General features: G+C 41.8%; 2 long non-coding RNA genes across 51 annotated transcripts in view; one reads left to right on the top strand and one right to left on the bottom strand.

Annotated features, from left to right (window-relative positions):
• The window catches only part of LOC107506203, a 579,061-nt gene that overhangs the window by 37,249 nt on the left and 528,078 nt on the right, over positions 1 to 13,734 (bottom strand). The window contains exon 23 of one of the 49 annotated variants that reach the window (XR_004954727.1): positions 12,781 to 13,596. The exons of the other annotated variants lie outside the window; for them this stretch is intronic. This is a non-coding gene — a long non-coding RNA (uncharacterized LOC107506203). Of the gene's footprint in view, positions 1 to 12,780; positions 13,597 to 13,734 lie in introns of those variants that run through there. 49 annotated transcript variants of the gene reach the window in all.
• The window catches only part of LOC107501903, a 570,942-nt gene that overhangs the window by 556,549 nt on the left and 659 nt on the right, over positions 1 to 13,734 (top strand). Inside the window, exons 5-7 of one of the 2 annotated variants that reach the window (XR_004954765.1) lie at positions 6,750 to 6,893; positions 11,674 to 11,876; positions 12,523 to 12,669. This is a non-coding gene — a long non-coding RNA (uncharacterized LOC107501903). Of the gene's footprint in view, positions 1 to 6,749; positions 6,894 to 11,673; positions 11,997 to 12,522; positions 12,670 to 13,734 lie in introns of those variants that run through there. The other variant, XR_004954764.1, reaches the window with a different exon arrangement.

Here is a 13,734-nt window from a genome sequence, read left to right as displayed (position 1 = left end):
GGAAACTTTGCTTGCACCCCTCAGTTTAGATTATGTTTTTGCAGGTTGTATTTTGTTGTTACTTTCAATGTCTGTTGTATCACTACGAAAAACATAACAGACGTTATATTATACCAATATCTCTTTCTGTTTCAGAAGAAGTCATCAAGGGAAAATGTGGCTTCTACTGTGCCATTAACATGATTTTCCCCAAGAACAGGATAAAACTTAAAAATAAAAAGTCAATGAGTTGGCATGGATTTTCCTTTTAAATATCATCTCTTTGCACTTTCTGATTTATCAAAGAAAAAAAAGGTCTAGAGAAACTGACAGAAGACCTGATTGAGAAGCCTGGTACTTTCTCACTCTTTTACTGATTGAACTATTTACAGTCTTTATGACTCATTTAGCATGGGTAAATTGGTCTTGTATTTTTTTCGCATGTAATTTTGACAGCTATACTAATTCATAATTTACATACTTAAAGTTCACTCATCAAAATATAAAATTTAATAGCTTTTGTGTATTTACAGAGTTGTATAACCATCACCATAATCTAATTTTTAATATTTTCATCACTCCAAAAAGAATCCTACTATTCATTTAATGTATTTCTTACATTAAAGCATAAGCAATAGAACAGAGGCTGTTTCTATGGCACTTTTTTGTCACTAAGGCCCAGCGGTGCATTTAGCATATAGTACAAGCTTGATAAATGTTAAAAGGTTAGCCGCATGAGCTGCAATGGAGAAATAAAAATACATATCACACAAGGATGCTTTGAGGATTAAATAATGTCATAGATGGAGAGCACCTTGTAAACTGGAATGTCATGTAAATCTTAGCTATTACTTAATATCTATTTCCAATTCAAAGAAAAAATCTAGGTTAGGGATATATGAATTTGGGATTATAAAAGCAAGCGACTAGATGCTCCCCGATCTCCCTTCCTTTTCCCCAAAATAAAGGGTGATTACACTTCCTAGAATCCGTTTTGATCGTATGACTACTTCTGGTCAATGAGGCATCAACAGAAGTGATAAGCATGGCTTCCAAGCCTAGGTCTTAAAATCTCTTCAAGGTCCTCGACTCGCACTCTCTCCCTTGTGCACATGGAAAAAACAAACGGAACCAGAGACAGCAGTCACATGGTAGGATCCAGATCCTTCTCTTTGAGGAAAACCTAGGAAAGTCCTATCCAATCTGTAACAAGCTCTGACATTAGTAAGAATTCAACTCTTTCGTGTGCTAAGTAAACCATGAGATTTCGGGATTGAATGTTGGTTATGTAACTTCACACAGAGATCAGGACTGCGAAGTGGTACCATAACAAACAGCTAAAATAACTGGCATTGGGTAAGCACTGAGCGATAAGCATCGAGAAAGCTAATACAGAATACTGGAAAGGTAGTCCTCCAGATGATGCAGTTGCAAAAAAAAAAAAAAAAAAAAAAAAAATTGGTTTCATTCCTTACCGTGGCTATTTGGGATCCAGATCGCGTGCTTAGTCAGCCAGCATCTCTAGCAGAAAAGCTTGGAAAGCAGAACCGAGTAGCGCGTGTGTTAGCTACCAGTGGCTGCCTCGGGGAAGATATTCTAAAATATGAGCTCACGGGAGAATTCGATACTTCAAAGGCAGAAATAAAAGAGAAGAGAGTAAGTCTAGAAGTTCGAGATCTTTACAGAGTTGGAAAGTTAACAGATTCTAGACCCCACAAAAGTAAGATAGGAGATTTTTAGGTACTTTGAAATGCAGTGTCTCAGAAATACCCAGAGGATGAAGCAAGAGATTCAGAGGAATGATCAATCCTGATTCAGAGCAATGGTCAATCCTGATTCAGTCAACTCAGTTCAACCCTGATAGCCTCAAGGCACTTTTATTTAAGAGATGAGGGGGTGAAAATGCAAAGAGGTAAAGCAGGCCTGAGGACTGGGTCTCGGAAAGGGTTTAGGGTGTAGTTAATGGACAAGGAGCTGACTGGGAAGTGCAGGGATTAGAAGCTATTAAACTGGTGAAAGAATTGTGTTGCCAAAGAAATCACACACCCATTCGACAAGTCTTTTGACTTTAAGACTTGAGGTGACCTTTGGGACCCCAACCAATCACAAGAAGAGGCAAGTCTCAAAGCCCCTAAGAATAGCATGCTCTCCAACACTCACTCCGAGGGAGGAGCCATAGTCCACCAGCGACAAAGGCCAAGGGAGTTCCTGCACAAGAGAGCCACGTCAGAGCCTGAAAGAGAACTCTCTTCACCTACCCAGACTAGGGGATCATCACCGTCTTTGTCCTGAAAATCTCCCCTAAGAACCTCCATCTGCCCTCTCATCCCATTCATGATCCTGGAAGTCAAAGAGCCCCAAATTGATGGAGCTAGATGATCAAAGGAGCTTGAGTCCCTAAGGCACTCTCCAAATGAGAGCCTCCCAGCCCACAATGGCCTGTGATAAGAGGAAAAAAAATTTTGTCAAGTTAAATCACTGACTAGGGTAGTGTGTGTCAGCTGTGGTAAATACCTGAATTATGCAGAGACCAAGGCTTTAATCTGTGGTCCTGATGTTAGAAGAGTAGATAAGAACAGCCTGAAAAGATGCAAAAGATGGATTGTTTTAAATTTCAAGAAAAATATTCGATAGAAAGTGAGGCGATCAATAGTGTCTGAAAATTATACATGAGTGTGTAATAAAAGTAAGAAACGTATCTTCATAGGCATTAAATGCCAGGATGAGAGTCAAGATTTTGAGCCTGTAGGCCCCTTTCTCAAACAGGATTTTTTGGGGGCAACCAGTGTCCTGCAGGCTTCTTAGGGCCTTTAATATGCTAATGTACATTGCTAATCCCCAGCCCACCTACCTCTGCCTGCACTCCTGCAGGCTTCTAAGCTCCCAGAAAACAGAGAAAGGCTTTTCTGGGTTTGTTTTGTTTTGTTGGACAGGGAAATTATGCTTTTCCAAGCATATAAACATTTCCAAAATCTCATATACACCAGCATTCCTTGAAAAACAGCATGGAAAGCTTCCCGATAGGCCGTAAAGTTGTTTTGATTGCCTCCAGCACCAGGGAAGGAGTATAAAGCCAAATGGGCGTGGGGAGCGTTAAGAAGATAAGAAGCCTGGCTTTCCCATCCCCTCCTCCTCTGCGTCCTGAACCTGATTAGCGGTGAGGAGCTCTGAGGGGAGAACAATGGTGCAACTCCAGTTAGGGATGAGGATCCGAAACAAGCAGCTAAACCTCCCGGCCTCCTTCTGAGACGGGAGCCCCAAGACGCGAACGTGGTAAGCCCTGCACAGCTAGGGGCGTCGTGCGTCGTCATGCAGATGCTTGAATCTCACAAGTTTTAAGACCAAAACAGGTGTTTAAAATAATCACTCTTGCTCTAAGGCCTGGAAACAGGAGACCGGCTCCGTTTCTCTGCGTTCAACAATCATTGGCTCAGAGGGGAAAAAAATAGCAGATTAAAATTTTATGCCATGATTTTACCATCGATCATTAGTACCGCAGAGAGCACAGTGCATCGCTATTTTCCAACCACTGGAAAAAAAAGAGATGTGTCTTGAAAGGGGGTATTTTTAGCATCATAAGTGATTATGCAGTTATATATAGACTTTGTTTCACTTTCTTCCAACTGTGAATGTAATTGTGTACATATGCTTGGGGAATTTGCATATAATGCGTGCTGTTTGTATCGTAGCCAAATCACTTCAAGTTCAAACTGCTCACTGAAATGGGACTAAAGCCCACCGAGATAAACATACTTATCTTTCATTTCTTAAGGCCCAAATCCAGGAGACTATCTTTCCTTCTTCCTGAACTTGTCCATCTGGCAAATTTGCCAATAATTATCAAGTTCTCACTGGTAGTAAAGTGAGCAATTGGACGAAGCATCAAAAATTGTGGTTGGCAGCCTAGGGACAAAGACGAGACGGAAACAGCACATTTTTTAACTTTCTGCTAGGTTGCAGGTTGAAGTCAGTAAAATAATGATGATGATGATGATGATGATGATGACGATAATGATAATGTAAAATTTTATTTTTTAAAAATTTATTTGCGAAAATTTGTAAAATGTAAGCACTGGAAAAGGCCTTCATATCTTTTTAAAATGGAGATGGAATGCACATACCATAGCGTTCACACTTTAAATTTATACAATCCAGTGTTTTTAGCATATATTCATTCACACAGTCATGCAACCATCACCGCTAATTACAGACCATTTTCGTCACCCTAAAAAACAAATCTGTACCATCATCGGTCACTTATTCTCCCCTCCCTCCAGCCCCTGGCAAAAACGAGTCTATTTTCTACATGTGTAGATTCGTCTTTCCGTGTATTTCTTATCAATGGTGTCATACACTGTGTGTTCTTCTGTATCTGGCATCGCTCAGCAGCCTTGCTTTCTGGGTAAGGTAGCTGGGCCTGTGTAGGGGAAAGTAATTGCCCCAGTCACGTGGGGTTTTCTGGACGTATCCGGAACTAGAACCTGCCCTCATCTGAGATGTGTTTGGCAGAAAGAGCTGAGCACTTTCCGGGAGCTCCCATCTCAGGAGGGCTGTCAATCTCATCAGAAACGTCACCGAATAGAGAAAATTGTCTATACCGCTTTGGAATGAGTAAGGACTTGGTGAAGCACAAGGCGTTTGCTGCTGCGTGAGTACATAGATCCAGGCTCAGTCTCCCCACATGAACTTTGGACATATATGTAACAAACGTATTTTTGAAGAAGTGCCAAAATATTCACCTGCTCGAGGCCTCCCCTTAGAAGTCGGGCTCCGGCTCTAACACCAAGGCTTCTCTGGCTGATATCGTGTGATACGGGTTTGGGTTTTGGCGGGAACTTTCCCCTGGCCCCCTCCCCCACGAGCCCACACCACCCATGTGAAGCCAGCCTGCCTTCCCTCAGCCCTCTTTCTCCACCTTGGTGAACTCACACTATCCGTTCTTTGGTACCCCACGATTGGGTTTCCACTCTTATCTCTAGTCTTCCCAAAGTCCCAGGGCGGCACGCTCATGCTCTGCCCCCCAGTTCAGCCCACCCAGGCACTGTCTACGCTCTATAACCCTGCAGGAGTGCCTGAGAGGAAGTCCACTCTCTCCCTGTGATGGTTTCCATCTATGTAACCCCTTCCAGAACCCCCGGACCCCAGCCCGCCTCTTCTCATTCAAATTCTAGAGACCTTGAGATCTCAGTCCTTCTGCTCCCCAAATAAGCCAAGGTACTTCCTAGGAGCACATCATTAGTCTGAGGTTATTTCCTCAATTTCTGATTTCTGAGCTTAATTTGTACAAGATCATGAAAATGATAGCATGGTGCAGTGTTTTCAAGACAAATACCAGGCTTTGTAGCCCAGGTTGACTATTTAGTATATATATGACCTCAGCTAAGAGTTAATTTCTCCGGGCCTCTATTTATTCACCTTTAAAATGGGGATAATAGTAGTTCATGCCTTACAAAGTTGTTCTGAAGACTAAACGACTCTATATGTACGAACTACTTACATGAGTACTTAACGTAGACATTGTAGAAAAATAATTATTATTTTATTTCCTCTAATACAAGTAGTCTGTATATAACATTTATATAGAAATGCAGGAGTTTTTGTTTGTTTTTCAGAACATTTAAAATATCAACTAGAAAAAAAAAAGTACTAGATTGGAAAACAGGTAGTTTAGGACCTAGTTCTGGCTCTCCTACTAAATTGTTATTCAATATGGTAAATTTTCTTATGGAGGTTAAACATTTTTTATATCCATGGCTACAATACATACATTTTTGAATGCTGTCTTTACAGAGAGTGAAGATATAAAAGTCTAAGTGATCATAAATGCCAAATTAGTGGTCTTCTAACGAATGAGATGTTCATAGATGACTCTTATTCCTAAGGCTGATTAATTCTTCAGCTCGGCAGCACACATTCATCTTCCTGAGTTGTCTTTGCTTTTAAAAAAAAATTACCCAGCGCATCATTAAATGGTGCGGGGAAACGACGGCTTCCACAAATCAGGGTATTAGAAAAGCTGGCGTGATGGGGACAGTGTCTACCCCCCTTCGACCGTGCTATGTAAGGCTTTCTAATTGTCTCTGGGTGGACCGTTGTCCATCAAGCACTGCTCCCTGTGAAGGAGGTCACTTTATTCCAGTGTGCCTTCCAAGCAACATGACCCAGTGATCCGAGAAAGGCGTGAGCAGTCTTGCAGTTTACCTAAGCAAGGCATAACCCAGCCTTCCTTCCTTATTCCCCACAGACCCCTCTCCTCTGCCCAGGGTGGGCATTCTGAGAAAAAGGGTGGATTTCATGTTCTTTAAATGGCCAGTACCCAGCATCAATAATAAAAAAAATCGTTTGCCTTTTGTGAGTATTCGTGGTGAGTCAAGTCAAAGGGCTCTTCACCCAAGGTAATCGCTAACCCTTTTTTATACGCTGTCCCCTCGGCCTAAAACGACTCCCTCCTCCTGTCATCTAATGAGTCATCCTTTGCAACCCAACTCAGACGTCGCTTCTTCCCAAGGGTTACCCTCTGCCCCTCAGGTTTCCCTTCTCGGTGCCACAACAGCGTGTGTGTGTGTATGTGTGTGTGTGTGTGTGTGTGTGTGTGTGTGTGTGTGTGTGTGTGTGTATTTTGTTGTTGTTGTTGTTGGTTTTGTTTTGTTTTGTTTCTTTACAGAAGGCAAAGATCTCTTCTATGGCCTTGTCTCTACTCTTAAAAATGATCATACTATTTTTTTTTCTTTTAAGTAACTTATTTATTTCCAAGTCTTGTTTGTTCGTAGGATGTGAGCTTCTCAAAGAAGACGGAAGTACCTCCTTAATCAGTCTTCCCCCAGCCCAGCCCAGAGCCTGGCACATGACAGACACTCAATCATCTCCGCTGGCTGTAGCTGCAGTGCAACTAATTTGAATTGCATCGAGTTCAGGTTCGTGGAGAAAATCCATCTTACTTTGAAGTGTTTGTAGTATAATTGATACGGTCAAATGAAATAATCGTTTTGAATTATAAAAGGTATACAGTTATTTATTTATTTTTTTTACTTCAGGAAATTTTATAAATGATTTTTACCATTTTTAATAGAATAATCTTGAAGATCTTGTTGGAAGTTTTCTCCTCTTGGTCTTTCATTCCTCTCGGGACAGTTAAAACCATCTGTTTGTCCCCAGAAAGGTCAGGGCAATAGAAGGCAAAAGTAAAAGTGGTCAATATTCAATTTGGACTTTCAGAAAAAGATGTAAAGATTAAAAAAAGACAAAAGTCTTGCAACAGGTTTTGTTGTGCAAGAAAAAGAGATTTTCAAATTGAAGCATCTTCCTTTATATATTACAGAGTATTTGTCCAAATAAGAATCAAGTAGCAGAACAGGAAAGAGACTGTTTTAAATGTGAGTGCCAGTCCCTGTTTCCCTCTGCCATCAACAGAAAGGAGAACAAGACAGAATCTGTTACAAAGAATAAGGATGCTTTTTAATTTATTTTTACATTCTGTGTAACATGTGAATTTTGGCTCCTCTGCACATCATTTGGGCTAACACAGCAGTTTTCAAGAAGGACGGAAGTCCCAGACCAGATGGACGGTCTCCGCCATCCTGCTGTCTGACCTTTGTGGGTACCCATAGTTAAACCGTCAGAAAGGCTTCACGAATACATCAGTGGCCCAGACGATAAAGGGTCAAGAATATGGGCTATTGAGATATAGATGAAATCTGACCAATGAAACACTATAGTAACACAATAAGACCTATAAGGAACTGACATTAAAGTTTGGCTGAGAAATTGACTACAAGATGCTATATAAACAATTAAGACCACCATGACCATCGAGCTGCTTTTGGGAGGCAGCCCGCCCGACAGGTGTTCAATGAATGTCAGGCTCCTGACTATTTATGGCCTCTCTTTTTATCTTGGCTTCCTGAATATCTTAAGGAAATCAAGGCAATTAAATAAAGATTTTCTCAAGAATCCGGAAATAGGAGTGTTTTAGTTAATTGAGCATTTCAGTTAATATAAGGCTTATTGGTTATCCAAGAATTAGAAATGCCATGTATTAGTCAGGTTTCTCTGGAGAAATAGAACCAATACAGAGATTTATTATAAGGAATTGCCTCACATAATGATGGAGGAGACGAAGTCCCACGGGCTGCTGTCTGTGACCTGGGCACCCAGGAAAGCAAGTGGTATGGTTCCAGCCCAAGCCTGAAGGAGTGCAGTTCCAGTGGGAGGGCAGGAGAAGACCAATGTCTCAACTCAACAGACAGACGGAAAGAGAAGTCTCCCTACCCCTGGCCTATCCGGGCCAACTGATCAGTGCTCACCCACAGAGTGGAGGACCATTTGCTTTACCCAGTCTACCAGTTCGAATGCTAATCTCTTCATGAAATACCATCGCAGACACACCCATTAATAATGTTTAGACAGGTCTAGGCACCCTGTGGTCTGGTCTAGCTGACACATAAAATTAACCATCACATGCTAGATGCACTTTTTTTGAAAATGATTGACCCTACAGACCTCTAAGTATGGGGTGAGATGGCTATGCTGTCTGCCTCCAAGTTGCTCTCAGTCTCATCCTTTATTGTCACTGTGAGTAGTCCAGCCTCCAGAAGGGAATATTTTTCTCCGACATCACCTGATTAATTTAGTGACAGCTCTCAGCTCCCTGTTGCTAATGACAGTCTCAGAGAACACGGGATTTCCTTGCTCTCGGATCGGCATTGCCTTGAGTCTTCTGTACACAAAACGCCGGCTCCCAGTGCCAAATCAGCACTCATTTCTAATCTGTTCACTGAGAGAGCAGAGGTTTCATCACCCAACATGATCCCCAAGAATGGTGGCTTTCTCTCAGAAAAAGACGTGACTCTGAACCAGAAAAGTGGGTAAGCCTGAGAGTCGTAGACCCAAATCACAGTTCGTCTCTGCCATTCACTTTGAACGTAATCCTTTCCGTCTTTTTTCTCACTTGAAGTATTAGAATATAGCCAACATAATCTCTAAGCTTCCTAAATGCTCAGAAAATCAATTAAGTAGATACCACAACTGTTGTCATTGTTGTTTTAGGGAGAAAAAAAAATGAGCACACCCACAGTGATACTAGATGAAGAGTAGGGGAAAAAGATCCAATGCTCGTCATTGAGAAGCTCAGAGTCTGGTAGGGAAGGTGGGTCTTTAAACCATTAACCACAATATCCTGTGATGAGTGCTAATTAAGGGATATATTTGATCCAACCCATTCACATCATCTTATTATCAAACCCAGGTGACTGCAGAATAAGTAAGTGAGGTTAGAGGCTCTTTTAAGGACGCCACTAACTGGTTCTCCTCCAGGTGAGACCCATGTCCTCTAGGCATTAGCATGAAGTTCTGCTCGCTGCACTAAACTGCAAAAAAACCACATGAGAACATAAGGAAGGAAGAAAAGTGAGACTTCCGAGGAAGAAAGAGGGCCTCCTCGCCAAAGGCCATGAATCCATTTGTTTGTATCCCTACTGCCTTAGACAGAGCCCCATGCATTACGAGTACTCGTGTACATGTTCATTCATTCATTCATTCATTTATTCACCAGTGCCTGTGCCAGATATTACACTGGGTTCCAGGACACAATCGTGAATAAAGCACACAAGGTCCCTGTCCTCAGAATGAGGGAAGGTAGACAATAGATAAGTAAACGAGCAGATCATCTTATATTGTGATAATTTATGAAAGAAATAAATGAGGGTGTGATAAAGAGATTGAGGAGGTGCAGTGCATGAGATAAGGGTGGTCTAGGATGGTCTCTCTGTGAGGTCCGAAGAGGGACAATAGAAAGGCCCCGGTGAGAACTTTCTCGGTCCATGAGGAGCAGCAAGAAGATTAGGCTGCCAGGATGGTGACTGCCGAGGGGGAGAGGGCACAGCATGTGTTTTCGGAGGGGGGAAGAGATGAGGCGAGTACCGTCGGGTCGGAGCCGGACGGCACGGCAAGGTTTCGGATTTTCTGGTGATACAGTCGCCAGGGATGAGGAAAAAGGAGACGTTAGGATTAGACCTAAATTTAGTTAAAATGAACTAGAGGGAGGGAGGGAGGAAGGGAGGGAGGGAAGAAGGGAAGGAGGGAGGAAAGGAGGAAGGAAGGAAGGGAGGAAGGAAGGAAGGAAGGAAGGAAGGAAGGAAGGAAGGGGAAATGATTATTTTACGTATTGAGAGCTGACCTATATTTCCGCACTAGACACAGGAAAGGTGCATGTTTTCCTGAAATTTTATGCTGACTTTGATGATAGGTTAAAGTAGAGCAAAAGAGGAAAATAATTAGAATATAGGCTCTTAAAGAAGTGACAACCCATTTTGACAGCAATAGAGGTCTGGATGATTTGAGACGTTAATCATTCCCTGTCTGCAATTCCACAGGGGTCAAGGGAAGATTTATCTGGAAAGTGAGATTCACCAGGCGATGAAATGGAGAAGCACATTTCAGGCGGGGCAGGACAGCGTGTGCTAATAAACGGAGACGTGAGCAGCCTGGGCATGCCAGGGTCTCCAAACAAGTCAGCAAAACTAGAGGACAGAGCTAAAGAAAAGTGTTGAGAGAAGGGATGGGAGAGTTGGGCAGCATCAGATCAAGTAGTGTTTTTACGCTGAAAAAGCATTTACCAATAGCTAATGCTTCTGAAGCTCCAGTTCTGCTATTTTCTGTTTCTCATACCAGCCAAGCTCCTCTTGCCTGGGGGCCTTTTCAGTAATGAACACCCCTACCACCCTCTTCCTCAGGCATTTAGTGTTCGTCTCCTTCCCACCAACCATCAATTAATCTCCGCTCTAATATGACCTTCTCAGAAAGGCACCTCTTGCAGCTCAATCTGAAATTGATTCACCTGTTTTTTTTTTTCCTATCACTCTGTTTTGTTTTCTTCTTAGTGCTTTCGACTACACGGTACCATCTTCGTTATGTATGTGTTCATTTGCGATTCTTCCACTTTCCTCCACTGGGATAAAAGTTCAAGGAGAGATGGAATTTTTTCTATTTCATTTACTATTATATTTTCAGCACCTGTAGCAGAAGAGTAGGTGTCCATTAAATATTTGTGTGATGAATGAATGAGAAAGCATTGATTAGGGAGACAGGTAGTCCAACCTATCCTACAGAATATTATTTTGGGTGCAGTATGGTAGGACTGTATCTTTCTGAAATATAAAGTTTTAAAGTAAGTGTGTGAGATTTTTAAAATGTGCAATCAAAATTACATTGAAAATGAGTTACAAAGGTTCAAGGCCACCTTGAAAACACATTCATTATTCCAGGACAGTAGGTCCAGTATACCTAGGTGTTTTGTTTTATTTTTAATTCCAAAAAAAGGACATGCCTCAATTCCTGCACTTCACACCCTATTCAGCCATCTAAAAGATTATTCTTGTATGTTACTGAATTTAGTGGAGTGTGGTGGGAGAAATAACCTGAACTATTTTTTCCCTTATGAAGAATGAATATTGCTGAATTTATTGAGCTTGATGTTCATATAATAAGGAAGGTGGAAATGGAGGGTCTAGTTTGGACGCCAGGAGGCAATTTCAAAATGGCGTTTACTTCCCCTTGAAATGAAAAATAAATAGCAACAACAAAAACCCTCTTCTGTCCCTCTCAATTCTCTGATACCCAATTTTAGATATTTGAGATGTTTCTGCAGCAAACTTAAAATTATTTTCACTGGTTTGAATCTAGTTTCTTTATCCCCAGCACAATTCGAAAATCTTCAAAGATGAAGCCTTGAACTTGAAGAAGCAACATGACTTCCAACAGATCTGCCATTTCTAACAATCTGGGTGTTTAGAGGTTCACCTTATAACTCCTCTTGACCTGCCCCTGCTCACCCCAGAAAAAAAATCATAGAGGCAACATTAACAAGGATTAATGAGAATTCAACAATTATCTTATAAAAGGTGAGAAAAAATTTAGGAATCCATCGAAATACCTCTTTCAGATACTGGCTCTTCCCTCTCTCTCAGAAACGTGTACTCAAATTTGGTCTTTCTTTCTAAGCAACCAGGAAAGGAAGATATTAGATCTCCATTCCAACTAATTTTCCACATGTTTTTGTGTGGTTTTGGTTGTGAGATACTTTTCTAAGCTAAATGACGGTTAGTGTCTAAAAGGCTTTTGAAGACTGATGAATTTGGTTTACTGGGAGCTCTCTGTTTTATACTTCCATTGGCCTTTTAACTGCCCCCTATCCCTTATTAATGTGAAGTTATATTGGGGTATAAACTGCAGATTACGACAGCTGTAATTTGGTTTAACACTGGAGGTTAATAGGTTGAAAAGTGCCCAAATAAACCTTTGGAGATCCAAATCTTGGCCTGGTCCAGCCTTGAACTAAGCCCCACTCTTTCCATCTTAGCTATAAAGGATTTATTACTGCAAATCCCCAGTGACAGACAGGTAGGTGAGTCAGATGTCTCAGTGTTTGTTGCCCTATGCAAGGTGCTGAAGGACAAACACATTTAGTCTATGGAAATGCAAGTATTAATGATTAGTACCATCACTTCGATAATGCTCTAGAAATCAGAAAGCATTTTTACTCTGCAGGTGAAAATGAGAGAGTGCTGACCTTCTCTGCGCCAGGTTGACTGTATATGAAGAGGAGAAAGCTGAGAAGGGTCAGCTTTCCAGCCTGTAATCAAGCAGATCTGTGGGGAATTCCAGCCTTCCTGCCTTGGAGCTTTGTAACGATGGGTAAGTTAACTTCCACAGCCTCCTTTTTGTATATGAAAACGAAGGATAATAATAGGCCATACTTCATAGGATTTTGTGAGGAGATAGAAGAAATAGACTGCTTGATGCAGGTAGAGTTAAGATTCTATATATTTTCACTATTTAATTATATGAAGGGAACGTCACACCCAAGAAGGGGTGATGATGATGATGATGATGAAGATGATGATGATGATGATGATGACTATGGCGACGATGAGGTGATGGTGACTCTCATTTTACATGTCTGGAAACTGAGTGTCAGGGATGTTAAATGACTTGGCTAAAGCCACAAAAGTCCTGATGCCTTGGACTCAGTTTCCAAGCTCCAAACTTTCTCTTGTTTCCAGGCTCCTGGGCCTTAACGAGGCGTTCCTATGTGAAGGGACCTGTCAGTACCCATAAGAATTTCCACTACGGAACCTTTCGAAAATGAGTCCAAGGGAAAAGAGTTCCCGACCCTTCTATTTCCATTTTTGTCCTGGTGAAAACACAAGTGTGTCCGATAAGCTTGCCTTCTAAGGATTTGCCAGGAAGAGACCATTGTACTGTTTGAGTTACTAATGGAATGGCAAACAGTCCCTGTAATTCACCTTGTACTTTGATGATGTCTTGGCTAGAAGGGTCACACAGGCCTTTCCAAACACTAACTTACTTCCCCCTCCCAACACTTCTAAGGGGTCAGAGAAGGTTAGCGTTCCCTTTGTTTTATAGATGAGAAAACTAAGACCTAAGACGTCTATGCGTCTGCCAAGGTCACCCCTCAGGCAAATGTGCTCTCCAGTCCACTGCTCCAGCACAGACCCTCCTGGAACGCGGAGGGGAAATCTGTCCAGGAGGTCTTCCATCCTGACCCGGAACTGCCATCGCGTTTCATCTTCGTTACTTTCAGTCCATCTCGAGCAATGCCTCAAACAAACAAAACAAGGGTATAGTGCATTCTGGCTTCTCTGAGACTGTGAAGCTGAAAGTGCTGAACGAACACTCACCTGAGTGCAATATATACTACTTATCACATGGAGAGAGCGTGGTGTGGGTCAATTTGTT

The sequence above is a fragment of the Rousettus aegyptiacus genome, unplaced genomic scaffold (assembly GCF_014176215.1).
Source record: "Rousettus aegyptiacus isolate mRouAeg1 unplaced genomic scaffold, mRouAeg1.p scaffold_m13_p_15, whole genome shotgun sequence".
Lineage (NCBI taxonomy): Eukaryota > Metazoa > Chordata > Mammalia > Chiroptera > Pteropodidae > Rousettus > Rousettus aegyptiacus.
The sequence above is the reverse complement of the archived record's forward strand: the minus strand, read 5'-3'. Positions and strand labels throughout refer to the sequence as shown.